This window comes from Mytilus californianus, unplaced genomic scaffold (genome assembly GCF_021869535.1).
Source record: "Mytilus californianus isolate M0D057914Y unplaced genomic scaffold, xbMytCali1.0.p SCAF_10, whole genome shotgun sequence".
Taxonomy (NCBI): Eukaryota; Metazoa; Mollusca; class Bivalvia; order Mytilida; family Mytilidae; genus Mytilus; species Mytilus californianus.
The window spans coordinates 58,823,023-58,837,834 of record NW_026262582.1 but is presented as its reverse complement, the minus strand read 5'-3'; positions in this window follow the sequence as shown (position 1 = coordinate 58,837,834).

Here is a 14,812-nt window from a genome sequence, read left to right as displayed (position 1 = left end):
GATCATTAGATTTAACATCCGTTATATGTGGGAATAATGATAATAAAGAGTCTATAATTTAACATATACGCTATTGATATCCATATCAAAATAGCTTTTTAAAATGTTTTGTAATGGATTTGAAAAAAGTATGTGATAAAATAAAATAAAATCTTTATCATTGCTTAGAGAGGTTTCACATACCGAAACACGCTCACGCTCTTTTTTTTTTTTTTTTGTAACGTTAAAAACAGATTTTCTGCAGAACATTTATTCAACGTTTCTTTCTCTAAATAAAGTAATTTTATAACAATTGAAGTATGATGCATTATTCACACCATTTGGTTATGAACTGCATGTTATCATTGAGACTTAAACGTAAAAAGAATCCACTACACTCGTTATATGTCTAACATCACCAAGCAAAATATTACGCGGGATAGGACACAAATTACTATTTTACGAGCTTTGGACTATTATTTCTCATAAATTTATCATCGCACTGCACAATGCTTGCAATATTTAAAAAGATAATACAATAAGCTTTCTTTTGATATATCGCATGTTGTCCGAACATTTTTATATTAGTACTGAAACAGTTTTTAGAATAGGTCTAGCACGTTTTTTCGAAGTAGCAACAGGGGCCTGGTTTTCGAAAGTATCCTAAGATATGCCATAAGATATATATTAGGACAAGTTTTATGACCATCTTATGACTATCATATGATATGTCATAGAATGTAAATCAAAGCTGTCCTAAGATAGTCATACCTGTGATGCTCTTATGACTCATAAGTGAACAGATTTTCTTTTTTCTTAGATAATGATTAAAAAATGATAAAAATAAATATGAAAATAATAAGTATGAACATACTAAGGGAGCTACCATTTGATTTTTAGGGGGGGCTAGGATGAAATTTGAAAAAAGGCAGGATGAGCAACTTGGCAAAAAAAAAAGGCAGGACCGAATAGAGTGGATAATAAAAAGGCAGGACAGAGATTACAACTAAAACAGAAATGCAGGACCAAATTTTTCATCCTAGCCCCCACCCCCCATTAAAATCAAATGGTAGCTTCCTAATTATTACACTTCTTATTATTTACGAATATTTATTTTATTCATTATAATGAACATGAAATTATATATGAAAAGGAGTTAAAATCTGAGTTGATAATTTGTTTAAATTTAGTTTGTATATATAGTAAATTTTGAACTTCGCGTTCATATATTATCATACATGAAGTGTTATTTCATTGTGAATACTTTTAATATTCGGTACATCGAGTACCCGCTTGACGAAATGCCCGTGCAAATGCGTTAATAAAGTACTACACTATATATATATAAGGAAAGAAATAATATATGTTATAGTTATCCCACTCGGAATTGGTGTGTCAGTGTAAGATCACCACGATGGCAGGAGGCCAGAGGGTGATCTTACTCTGACACACCAAGTCCGAGTGGGATAATTATTTTACATCCCAGCTCTTCTAGACTATATGAAAAAAACATTTACGCTTCATAACATCTAGTTCAGAATGCAGTACGATAATTATAATATACTTTATATATTACTATATAGTATATACCCTTTATGAGCCCCGGAAACAATGTTTAAATATGTTAAATTAGACTTTGTATCCAGTCGCCCTGGTGTAGGGGGTATGAATCGAGGCCTCATATGCTTAAGGTCTTGAGTTCGATTCCCCGCATAGACACTGGAAATTTAGTGGATTTTTTTTTACATAAATTTTGAAAGTTAGTCTTTATTCCGAATAATAATTCGAACAAAAGAAAGCATGCAGAACAAAGAAACTCAAGGTTGGGTGATCTGGTAGGGGTGATCCGACTCAGATCACCCCTGTTAAAACAAAGGAGTTGGGATGTAAAATATATTTATTATACAAAATCATGAGTAAGAAAAGGAGTCAAAACTTTACGTCACAGGAGATTCAAATTTTAATTGACGAAGTGGAGAAGAATAAATCTTTACTATCTAGCCGACTGAGCAACACAACTGTTATTTTATTGTAATGAACATGAAAAGTAATTAAAATTTGATAAAAAAAAATTGATAATCCTAAGACCATCATAAGTCATGTCGTGAGGTGTCTCAAGTTTACGATAAAAGTTATGACATGCCGTATCTGGGGACACTTTTGGAAAACATATCTTACGACTATGACATGTCCTAAAACCATCATAAGACATGTCTTAGTCATAAGATACTTTCGAAAACCAGGCCCCGGTATCTTGCGACATGTCTATAATTACCTACCCACCATTATTAATTCACATACAAAACTTATTTATTTTTTTGGCACATGTTGTTTGAGGAAAATGATAATAAAGCGGTAAATAATTTTAAAACATGAATAAATGGAAATGTTTGTAACACGTGTCTGCCAAGGAGACTGCAAACAAAACAAATTGTCTGGATATTAACAAAAGAGGAGAAATACCCAGCGGCAATCCAAAATCATAAGAATGATTCAGATATATTAACGCTATAGAAGAAAAACCGCAAAACACTACAGAGTAACAAACAGGTTGTGTAACACAATGTCAAAAATCGGTATCAGCTCAGTTGCTCAGGGAGAGCAAGTAGTTCTTGCTTCACTAATAGAACCTGTCACGATGCTCGTGTCAAGGTAGGTGATATGTGTATTCGATGATTTCACAATTGGATCAATGACTATGTTAACTTCTATCAATGTATTAACGGAAATTTTAAGAATTAAATGTCTTTTGTGAGAGATAATATTCAAGTTAAGGATTATAGTCAAGTTACGAGAAATGATAGTCAATTTAAGAGATAATATTCAAGTTAGGAGATTATAGTCAAATTACGAGAAATAATAGTCAATTTAAGAGATAATAGTCAAGTTAGGAGAAAAAATACTCAGTTGTAGAGATAAAAGTCCCGTTAAGAGAAATAATAGTCATGGTTACCAGAAACAAAAGTCAATTTAAGAGATAATAGTCAAGTTAAGAGAACTAATAGTCAAGTTGGGAGAAATATTAGTCAAGTTAGGAGAAATGATACTCAAGTTTAGAGATACTAGTCAAGTAAATAGATAAGAGTCAAGTGTAGAAAAATAATAGTCAAGTTGAGGGAAATAATAATCAAAATTAGAGGTATTAGTCAAGTTAAGAGAAATAATAATCCAGTTAAGAGATGATAGTCACGTTAAGAGATAATAGTCTAGTTAAGAGATAACAGTCAAGTTAAACGATAACAGTCAAATTCAGAGATAATAGTCCATGTTAAGGGATGATAGCTAAGTTAAGAGATAATAGTCACGTAAAGAGATAATAGTCTAGTTAAGAGATAATAGTCAAGTTAAACGATAACAGTCAAATTCAGAGATAATAGTCCATGTTAAGGGATGATAGCTAAGTTAAGAGATAATAGTCACGTAAAGAGATAATAGTCCAGTTAAGAGATAATAGTCAAGTTAAACGATAACAGTCAAATTCAGAGATAATAGTCCATGTTAAGGGATGATAGCTAAGTTAAGAGATAATAGTCACGTAAAGAGATAATAGTCAAGTTAAGAGATAATAGTCAAGTTAAACGATAACAGTCAAATTCAGAGATAATAGTCCATGTTAAGGGATGATAGCTAAGTTAAGAGATAATAGTCACGTAAAGAGATAATAGTCAAGTTAAGAGATAATAGTCAAGTTAAACGATAACAGTCAAATTCAGAGATAATAGTCCATGTTAAGGGATGATAGCTAAGTTAAGAGATAATAGTCACGTAAAGAGATAATAGTCAAGTTAAGAGATAATAGTCAAGTTTAAGAAGAAAGAAGAAAGAAAAGAAGTAAGCAGTATCCTTTGAGTTTACCTTCCGCTATATAGATGATGTTCTCTCACTAAATAATTCCAAAATTTGGTGACTTTGTTGAACGCATCTATCCCATCAAACTTGAGATAAAGGATACAACAGATACAGTTAAGTCTGCCTCATATCTTGACTTACATCTAGAAATTGACAATTAGGGTCGGTTCAAAACAAAACTTTACGACAAATGAGATGATTTCAGCTTCCCGATTGTGAAATTTCCATTTCTATGTAGCAACTTTCCAGCAGCGCCTGCATACGGAGTATATATCTCCCAGTTGATACGATATTCCAGGGCTTGTATTTCCTATCATAATTTCCTTGATAGAGGGTTGCTGCTCACAAGGAAGCTATTAAAACCAAGAGTTCCAAGTGGTGAAGTTGAAATCATTCCTTCGTAAGTTTTACGGACGACATCACGAGTTGGTTGAACGTTATGGAATATCCGTTTCACAGATGATAGCGGATATGTTCCTAATGTCGTAACTACAATCTCGTCCCCCCTTTTCCCCAATGTGACCTACCGAATAAGACTTATGACCGGGTGGGTACTAACATTAGCAATACGACGAGTGCCACATGTGAAGCAGGATCTGCTTACCCTTCCGGAGCACCTGAGATCACCCCAGTTTTTGATTGGGTTCGTGTTGCTTAGTCTTAAGTTTTCTGTGTTGTGTTTTGTGTACTGTTGTTTTTCTGTTGGTCTTTTTCTTTTTTAGCCATGGTGTTGTCGGTTTACTTTCGACTTATTAGTTTGAATGTCCCTCTGGTATCTTTCGCCTCTCTTTAAGAGATAATAGTTAAGTTAAACGATAACAGTCAAATTCAGAGAAAAAAGTCTAGGTTAAGGGATAATAGCCAAGTTAAGAGATAATAGTCTAATTAAGAGATAATTGTCAAGTTAAGAAATAACAGTCAAGTTAAACGACAACAGTCAAATACATAGATAACAGTCGAGGTTAATGGATTATAGCCAAATTTAGAGATAATAGTCCATTTAAGAGATAGCAGAGAAGTAAAGAGGTACATGTAACAGTTAGGTTAAGTGATAAAAAATGAAAACAACAATTTTAGATAAGATATAACTGGGAACAGTATGTCAATATATATGTTCCTGGATATAATAATCAGGGGAAGTGATAATAGTCAAGCCAAGTTCAGAGATAAGAGTCAATTTAAAAGATAATACAACAGTTAAGAGAGATAATAATCAAGTTAAGAGATAATAATCAAGTTAAGAGATAATAATCACGTTAAGAGAAATACTAGCCCAGTTCAGAGAATTAAAAGTACAGTCAGACAATTCGAGTAAAAATTCAAAACCTTTTTACATGTGTCGAATTACTCATTAATCACACTCTTCCTCATTTACGGAAACGCTTCATACTAAAAATGTGCGCACGAACAACGCCTCTACAACCCTTTTAAAATTACAAAAAGAAGCATTCAATTCTTATAATTACATTTATATGATACAACATTGAAAATAAGAGTTGTATTTAATTTTTCTGTTAGTTTTCCAATGCATGTTGTGACGTTGTCAAGGAATGAAAGTGCTGTGATGGATGTTGAATTTTATTAGGAAACAAATTCTAATTTTGGAATCAATGTCTGGCGATTGTTGTGAGTCAATCAAAATTACGGATTCTAGTGAATCTTTAATACATGTGATGTAATTACAGTCATTTTAACTAAGTAACTTTATGATATATTCAATTCTTATATAATATAACTTCCTGTTATGCAATATATATAATAATAAATGCTAACATCGACATTGACGAAGGAATGACTAATTTATTTATTTTTGTTACTTGTTTAATCCATTTTGAAAAAAAAAATTGGAACGAAGCTAAATAAGGGCAAAACGATTCACATTTAATTATGACAAAAATACATGTATCGGGGTGTGGACCAAACCTTTACATCAATAATGAATAAGTTATTTGTATGTAACGAAGAAGGTAAACTAAGATAGTATTCACGGGTATCTACGTCAACATTGTTTAGAGTCAAACAAATAAAGGGCAGGAAACCAGTCTAGAGAGGAACTTAAATAGCTTAATACTTACTCAATGTAAATTGTGAGGATGTTTCAGACTATCCAACATTGATACACCGATACGTTATAATATTTTAGGAGAGGAATTACATTCTCTAATATCGAGCAGACAATTGAACACATTGATAGATGAACCAATTCTGTTTAAACAAAACAGCTCAAAAAATCTTATTACAACTGAAACAACGGATGGATCGATAACAAAAGTGTTCTGTGTAGAATGAAATGTTAAAATGTATGCGTTATTATTATCATTTTAACAGTTAAGGAAATGGCCGTTTCCGAGCGTTAAAAAACTGACCGTGTAACCGTAAACTGTTAAGGAATTGACTGTGTACCTGTTAACCGCTATTACATTGACCGTTTTATCGATAAACAGTCTGAAATTGACCCTTAAACCTTTAACCGTTAAGGAATTGACTGTTTTAACGTTAACCTGTAAGAAATATATCGCTTTTTACAGTAAACCGTTCAGGAACTGACGGTTTCACAGTTAACCGTTCAGTAATTGATCGTTTAAACGTTTAACTGTTAGCTGTTAAGGAATATTTGTATTGGAGATGGAGAAAACGGTATTTGTCTTGGAATCTTGGCGTCTTGATATCTCGGCCCTATATCCTCGTCTTGGTATCTCGGCCCTATAACCTCATCTTGGTATATCGGCCCTATATCCTCGTCTTGGTATCTCGGCCCTATAACCTCATCTTGGTATATCGGCCCTATATCCTCGTCTTGGTATCTCGGCCCTATAACCTCATCTTGGTATATCGGCCCTATATCCTTGTCTTGGTATCTCGGTCCTATACCTTCGTCTTTGTATACCGGTAACGGAGTGTGTCACCACTAAACACGAATAAGAATTGTGTGGAACATAATTTTCTAACAGTCTAACAATCCCTGCCTCCTGCCCTACAAACAGCCTCCTAACCTCCTCTTTCCGCCACCTTAAAACTAGGCAGCACTATCATCCCCAAGCAACAAAAAAATGAAAAGAACAAAATAAGTATTGAAATAAAAATAAAATTGAAATACAGGTGTACATGTGCAATATGAATTAAATTCGGAGATACATAGGCCAATACATAAACTAGACTATTCACAGGAACGCGTTACGTGTACGGAAAAAGAAATTTTAAGAGAATGCATTATCCTCTGGATAATGTTAATCTTCATCAGAACGGTACTTAAAGCTCTAATATTCTGATTAGGGACTTTCCTTTTAGAATTTTCCTCGGAGTTCAGTATTTTTGTGATTTTACTTTTTATTCTAACAGAGTATGAACATTTTCTGTAATTTTTCAGTTATCCTTTAATGTAAGTAAGCATAATATATAATTATGTATGCTCTGATGTCGACATCGACAGCGATTTTATTCTCCTCGAAAGTACGTCTAGTGGAAACGTGCTCGCCTCATATGCCGGAAAAAGTGGGCTTAATTTATCCCACGCCGGGTCAAACCAAACAACTTTTGTATTGGTATTTTCTGCTTCTCTGCTAAGCACTTGGTAATAAGGGATAAATGTAAAGACTGGTTACTTGGAGTTAGATAAATGTCCGCGAAGGGTGGCATGAGAAAGGGAAAGAGAGAGAGAGAAATTTGTATTTTCAACAACAAAATAAAACCTAGGCAAAACGTTCGTTATCTCTCTTAGCACCGTGATATACATGTAACATTGTGAATATCATATTTTGTGCGGAGATAATAGTTAAAGTAAGGTATATATATTGAAGTAAGCGAGAAAGCAAAACGACGTATCGTATTAGTTCTGCAGGAATAAATTACGGAAAGTTTTTCGGTGTTTGCTTGAAAAGAAATCATTAAAATAATAACATGTGAACGAATCAAACGTTAACGAACACTAACGTCTTCCTGTTCAGCACCGATTTACAGTGTAGGATGGCATGATTTCTTATCAGCAGGTTAAGTACTTTGGGCTTGCTTTCGGTAACTTCGAGCATTCCCTGAAACGATCTGATATTTTTTTGCAATTGTTTTGTTTGTAATTGTAACTATTATACTTTTCTTCTAGTTCGTATGACTGTAATGATTCTTCCACGAACCTTTGTTATTCCAGATATCGAGATTAAAATGGTGGCAGACCTGGGTTCAAATACATGCCAAAATAATAATAATAATAAAATACATTTCAATAACATACTGATTTCTTTTCGTATAGATAACAGATGTATAATGTAATATTATATTTCAATTACATTACAAATGTTATAAATTACATTTCAAATACTTTTGTGCTAAGAACTTATCAAATAGGATAAAACCGTGAACCATCTAGTATGAGACTTTTTTAATGCACTACTGTTTAACATTGAACCATTTGTACATGTGATAGGGTGCCCAGTCAACGAATTTGATCGATTTGTGTTAACGGAATAACACACGGCTGTATTTTATATCATTGGAAAGAGGAAAACAAGCCTCATCGAAATATTAATGTCGTCAATGTCTACAGTTGTCACGATTTTCTTAAATTTGGGTCAAAGGTCAAAGCTTAAATTTCTAGGAAAACGCAGAGTCACGTTTAGACAGTTGATCACCCCTACATATATGCGTTTATAGCAAAATAAATTCGAATAATTTAAAGGATTATAACTATAGTTTCTAATTTGATATTTATGTTGCCAAATATAGTTCGAGATTGACATTTGTACTTATAGGGTGCACATTTACAATTTTCATTTAAGAAATGAATGCTTCATTTTGTAAATTTATTGGGGTGAAAAAGCGTTGACCGAAGTACATTTTGTATGAAGCGCAGAAGCGCTTCATTCTAAAAATGTGCGCACGGTGAACGCTTTTACAACCCTATCAAATTACTAAAAGAAGCATTCAATACTTATAATTACATTTTTTTGCTAGGATCATGAAAACACGATTTCTATCAAGTTTTTCTTTTACTTACCTGAGCACTTTATTATGGAAGCTCGTGTCATCATGAATGTTACATTTCATTTTGAAATGAAGGTTAATTTCAGAATGACGCGAGATTGCTGTTAGCCAATCAAAATAACGTATTATAATGAAACATACATGTAATGTAATTATTCAGCTGGTAAATAACAGTAACCTTGACCTATTAAACTTTCCAAATTCGGAATTTTTACACAAGATTCGATACAAGTGATCTCTAGAGATGTTTTTCTTAGATATTAACATTTATAAGTTGCCCTCGCAAAATGTTTTTTTCCCGTCTTTTGATAGAAGTTGTTCGTAATGATTTTCTGGGTAAACATCCAATTTTTGGTGAGTGTGGAAGCACATGAAATTGTACTTGGTTCCAAAACTGGTGTAATATTAATGCAGAATGGATTGAATTAGCAGGTCTGAATATATCTTTGCTTTATAGAAATATGAAAGATTGCAAACGGTGAAAAAGAGGGAGGGTTTCTATTAAAGTATATATGACAACAAAATGACAATTAGAAACAGGTTAATCACTCCATCTTACACACTTATATGCCTTTTTGAGCATAAATTGGCCTACAATTGACATGAAGTTAAAGATTATCTACAAATAGAGGGTTGTAAACAACATCAATTCAATTAGAATATAGATCTCTGATTTCGTTATCCTCATATGAGCTTATATATACGAGCACGCGAGTTAATATACATGATATAGATTAGAATTTAAATCAGATTGAAACAACATAGAAAAATTGCCGAAGCTAGCAATAGCTATTACGTTTCATTGTCTACTGTTACGTTGAAAGCCCGCCGACCAGGTTTAGGTTGGAGAGATGATTTCCGTTGTTCTTTTTTAAATCGCATTCAAAACAAGTCGCAGAATGCGAGGCATACAGCATACAGTCTGACGGTGGTAGCGGCAACCCCGTAAACTATTTGTATATATTGATATTTCAGAGGGTAGAGGAATCGGATGATTCATACTTTGTGTATAGATAATAGAAACTATTCTGTTCTTTGAAATTTCTAGATCTCAAAGCATGTACTATAGTTCTAAACTTTGTATTTGAATTTTAAAAGTAATCTGTTTAATATTTAAATAGTTACCATATTTTTAATCTAAATTTTAAACTTTAATGTAGGTAAAAAATGTTTTATTTCATTCTAAATTTGTAGCTAAATTTTTATTGCATGCTATGTATGTAAGATTCAGCTCTGTATTACAGGTTGTTTTATGTGTTTAATTAGACTGTTTTTATGTTATGTATATGTTTTTATATTCTGTCAAAAGCTCCTTAGAGCTTGTGTTTGTGTTTTAATTTGTGCCGAATCAAAATAATTTTTTCTTATCTTATCTTATCTTATCTTATAGATCCATTGTGTTACGAAGTTCCCGTCTGTCATATAATCATTGTCCTTGGCCTCATTTTCATGGTTAAGTGACTGCTAAAAAAACTTTATAGCTTTTTTTCGTCATGTGAATGTCTCACTTGTGAGTTTGAATGTCCCTTTGGTATCCTTCGCATCTCTTTTATCATGAGTTCTAGGATAACTATATTTGGTTACTGATATATGGTATCCTTGCAAGGTCTACATGTCGGTCATACATGGTTCACCTGACCTTGACCTCATTTCATGAATCAGTGAACAAGGTTAAGTTCGTGTTTAAGTCCTTATCTCAGATACTAAAAGTAATGGGACACATATATTTGGTGTATGGAATGGTAGCAAAGTGTCTTTGTGGCAGAGTTCATCTGACCTTACCTCATTTACATGGAACATTGATAATGTTAATTTTATGTAATACCTTGTATAATATGAAAATAAGGAGATGTGGAAGTAAGCAGTTATAGGCAATCGTACGGCCTTCAACAATGAGAAAAACTCATACCGTATGGTCGGCTATAAAAGGCCCGGACATAAAAAATTGAAACAATTCATTTGAGAAAACTAACGGCCTAATTTATAACAATACAATTTGCCCAAAAAATTTGACAGACATGAACCAACGACAACCATTCAAAGACCGGCTCGATCATGACTTGAGACAGGCGTATAAAGAATAAATATAATCCTTTTCCCTAAGAATTTCGACATAATTCAGTCAGTTAGTAAAACATGCTGTACCAGTAGAATCATAGTTTTTACGGTAAGATGTTTATGGTCATACTTTTCTCAGACTATAAATTGATGACGTCCTTTCATTAGCTTTCAGTAAGGGGACGACCATTTGATTTCAAAAGGAGGAAGGGGAGGAGGATTTTGAAAATGAACAACTTTGCCTGGTATTTATGAACTAAAAATAAATGACTTTGCACAAGACCGGATGAAAATGAATACTCTGCAACATGAAATGCAGGATAGTTGAGGATATAAATGTGTACAAAAGTGAAAATAAATTTTCGCGCAGCAAAGCCGCGGAAAAAAATAAGCATGCGTAGCAACAGATGAAAAAAAGGTCAATCCAGAAAAAAATTTCCTGCTGCCAGCTTGGCACATATAGGTCATTGGCTTCAGTGATTTGCTTGGACAAACGTATTGCCAATTTAGCTTTGAAATTATTACAGTTGTGTCTTGTGTCTGCTGGCGTATAATTTATAGCACGAACGGTGATACATTTTTGTTGTCGATCACACCGAGGGGGATTAAGTTCGAAAACATCATTCAAGACCATTACGCAATATTCCGGGTGGGAAACGACACCGACCGATTTGATTCTTATAATAAAATTATATTTTTGTTTAAAAATATCTATTCAATAAAAAGTTTAAAGTATTGAAAAACAGACACAAAACATATTACTCCGGAGAAAATAACAATTTACAAAGTTAGCTGGCTATTCAAAACAAATAAATAAACCACACAACAAGCAAAAATGAGAAATGTATCAAGTGACCACTGTCCTTGTTAATAAGCAACAAAATGATTAATGTCACGGGCTAATCCGTGTTTAATCAATGCCAAAATGTTGACTTAATTTGTGTTTTTAATTGCTAATTTCTTCAAAACTACGTTTATTTCACACATGAAATTTGGCACACACATGCATAGTGTCTTATTGCTTTAATCAGAGTAAACATATCGTGATGATACACGTAATAATTTTGCTTTTAATGAAAATGTGGTAAATTTCGGGTAAAATTTTAGTCTTACTAAAATGCTGAAATAATTATACTGAAATCACTTAAATACTTTCCGCTTTTGTTATATGATATATTTAATGTATAAACTATATTATAAGTACTATTTTAACCACCAACAAAGAGCGTAATAATTTTATTTTTCATGTTAAAGATTCCACGTACAATACGGTAAATGGGGGTACCCTGTAAAAACACGAAATTTAGAAAATCGTGACCATGGGAACTTACGACGACAAAGTCAATCATGATTGTAAAATATAATGATTTTCCTATAATTTGCCAAAACAAATAGCCGTGTGTTATCCGTTAACTTAAACTCGTTAACTAGAGGACTTTTTGGACACTGGGCACCCTACTAAGGCATTGTTGTCAGTTTTGACATTTTATATTTCTGATTACTTACTTACTTAGTCATTCTATGCCTCTTTACACATAGGACAAGGACAAATTACAGCCTCTACATTTCAGTGGAAACAATAAATCATAATTAGAGTAATTACATATTATGTTGGAAAGGCATCTGCTATGTGAGTTTACCCCACATTAGATTTATTCTACTTCATGCCTTTTTTTTAAATCAAGTGCGTGGTTTTTTTTCAATTAATTCATATTCATAAGTTTTTCTGATTTCTTTTTATCACTTTTCACCAAAAAAAAGATTCAGGAAATCCTATTTTTATCAAAATAAAATAAATCCGTATTCTACATTGGGAGAATTTATCCAATAGGTTATCCAACAGTTTGCACTAATCAAATTTTCATTAATATTATAAATTTATTAATTAGTTTGCAAGGCAGAACGATATTGCCTTTGACATAACTAAGCAAGGGATCGAAATTGTACTTGTTTAACTAGTATAGTGGAAGAATGTATCCTGAGGTTAAGATTATCGTTAATGTTTAGAATAATAACAAATACACAGAGACTAAGGGAGCTACCATTTGATTTTTATTGGTGGCTAGGATGAAATTTGAAAAAAATAGGCAGGACAGGAGTTTTGAGTAAAGAAAAAGGCAGGATGAGACACTTGCAAAAAAAAAAAGTCAGGATGACAATTAAGGTAAAAAAAAGTCAGGATATACTTTAAAAAAAAAGGCAGGACCGAATAGAGTGTAAAAATAAAAAGGCAGGACAGAGATTACAACTCTTTCAGTGGTTTATGTGTACTTCTTGTGGCAAAGATCGAGCTAAAGTTCACTCCACTTCTGTCAGAGTTATGCCCCTTTATAATTCGGAGTAATCGTGTAATAATTTTTTACACACATGTACACATACATATTTATAAACATCAAATAAGAAAACACATATATATAGATTGTAAACATTTTTATCATACTTCTTAATTTGTTAAAACATTTTATCCAAAATAAGGAAGTAGAATTAAATGTGCCTGTAATTATTCGGCAGATATCATAGGGAGGTCAATTCAAGAAGAACATGCGTTAATCAATAACAGACAAATCGTGGGTTCGAATCCCGGCCGGGTCAAACCAAAAACTTGAAAATTGGTATTTGTTGCTTCTCCGTTTACCAGGAGTAAGAGCAAAGACTGATCGGCTCGGAGCCTGAATAATGTGTTCGAGTAGGGTGACATGTAATCCTGCGGACTGTTACCTTGTGAACTTGTGATTTTAACAGGAGGCTTTTTTTCAATGACATAAGCTGTTTCAACAAACGAAATGGGTTCCGTCACTAGAAAGTCTTTAAAAGTGTTTTTCGTAGAAACATAATTTTGCGTTTCAGAAACCTTGGTTGAAATCTTTTGATTCAACAAATTACTACAGCTGTAGTTTCGTTTTATTTTCGTCTTTGCAAAGTTCGTTTTTCTTCTAATTTAGATATTGGAATTTTTGATATTTTTAACGGACTCGGATATTTGCCAATCTTAATAAAATCATTTATGATGCTATCCATGTTTATGTGCGACAAGGACGTGAACTCTGATATGTTTTGTGAAAATTGCAGCGTCTATTATATTTCTCTTATTTATTGGATACTTTCTCTTTTCGTTTTGTATATAAATTATGCCGTTGTTTTATTCGTTTGAATTATTTTATACTAGTCATTTTTGGTCCCTTGATAGATTACTTTTCAGCGTTGAAGGTCGTCCTGTAACCTATAATTGCTTACTTTACTTGATTGTGTCTTGGATTGAGAGATGTCTCATTGGCACTCATACCTCATACTCTTTTCTATATACAAAGCACGTTTTAGAAAACCTAAATTGACAACATGGCACCCACTATGATCCGGAGAATCAAGTTAAATGATTGAAGATATTACACATAAGTCAATAGGACAGCAGCCGAACGATAAAAAATACCACTTATACTATAGGTATATTTTGGGATAAAATTAGCAACAGACGGACTTCATCGATGGACGAAAGTATACAAAATATGTTAAGCTATTTGCCGTCCCCGCTTTTTATAACACAATTTTTGAGAATACTGAATATTATGATGTACTTTCTTTTAGACCAGGTCCTGATAATAAGTTTATACATCCAGTGCAGACAAGTCTGCGTCTGTCGTTGCATCCATATTGCCGGACAGCCTGTAACGCCACAACGGGAACATGCTTAAAATTAAGCAGTGTTTCAGTGCCATGTTCTTTGTGTTTTTCGAAGCTGCAATGTTTTTGGAATGGCATTATACAGGTTTAAAGAGCTCAAATGATTTTTATACTGGACAATGGTCAATTCATTGGAAATTTCACTTATTCACGCCAATGTATTTATAAAGGTTACTCGGGAACACGTGTATTTGTTTACTTTTAACACGTGTGTTTAAATCAAAACATGTTTATGTTTAATTTGATTGGACCATCAGTAAGTTATTACCGGTTT